General features: G+C 63.3%; 1 protein-coding gene across 1 annotated transcript in view; it reads left to right on the forward strand.

Annotated features, from left to right (window-relative positions):
• The window catches only part of PGS1 (phosphatidylglycerophosphate synthase 1), a 19,763-nt gene that overhangs the window by 698 nt on the left and 18,037 nt on the right, over positions 1-1,028 (forward strand). The gene's annotated exons all lie outside the window — the stretch shown is intronic.

Raw genomic sequence — 1,028 nt, forward strand, 5'->3', positions numbered from 1 at the left:
CATGTGGGTAGGGGCTTCTGGTGTGAGGTTGGGCACATCCTGGGTGGGGGCACCTGGAAGCTTTTAGTGGCTGCTCAGCTCACTCCTGTGGGCTCTGCTGTTCCAGCTTCACAGATGGGTGAGTCAGCCGTGGTCAGAGCTCCCCTGTGGCTAAGGTGGAGCAGCCCAGGCGGGGCAGTGAGGGCAGGTCCTGGCTCCGGGCCTGTGGGCAGCCTGCTCCTCTGTCCTGTGCTGAGGGGGTAGTCCACCGGAGGGGAGGCATGAGGGCATGTGCCCTGCACGCGGCCCTGCTAGCAACGGCCGGAAAGGAACGAGCCTGATTCTAGCCGGGCACCGGGACCTCTGCCCTGGAGACACCTCCCACAAGCCCGTCATCGGTGGGCGTCGTGTGCGGGGTGCAGACCCAGTGGCAGAGGCGTGGCAGCGGCCTGGGACCTCGGGCTCTGGTTGTGGCCCCTGCAGCCCTGGGCCTTTTCGGGTACAGTCTGTGCCTGAGGAGCTGCTGAACTTTGCCCTTGGGGGTCCCTCAGGAGTTCATGCACCTCTAGTTCTCTGTGGTTGGACTGCTAATTGGCGTGAAGTCAACGCTTAATGACTTTTTATTGCCATGAACTCCTGAGTTCATACTAACCGTGGTGTGAGAACCCAGTGTGAGGAGTTCACAAGCCGGCAAGTGAATGCTGCGCGCTCTCTTCTTTAGCCCTGAGCGTCCTTCCTGGCCGGCTCCTTCCAGAACGAATTCTGTGTGTGTGCGTGTGGCTGCGTGTGTGTCCCCCATCCCCCCAGCCCCTCGCCTGTCCCACACGCCCACGTTGGTGTCAGTGCTGCTGAGGCTGTTTGCTCTGTGCTCCGCGTGGCTCTCTGCGTGGCTGGAAGAAGCAGGCTCTTCTCAGTGTCCTCATGGCCTCCAGGTGGCTGGCTGCGTCCCCATGTGGTGACCCCGGCCGGGAGGCGGCTGCACTGTGCACCTGCTCGGCGGGCAGGGCTGCAGAGACCAGGAGGAGCCTGGGGTCCCGCAGCCCGGAAAG

The sequence above is a fragment of the Myotis davidii genome, unplaced genomic scaffold (genome assembly GCF_000327345.1).
Source record: "Myotis davidii unplaced genomic scaffold, ASM32734v1 scaffold991, whole genome shotgun sequence".
Taxonomy (NCBI): domain Eukaryota; kingdom Metazoa; phylum Chordata; class Mammalia; order Chiroptera; family Vespertilionidae; genus Myotis; species Myotis davidii.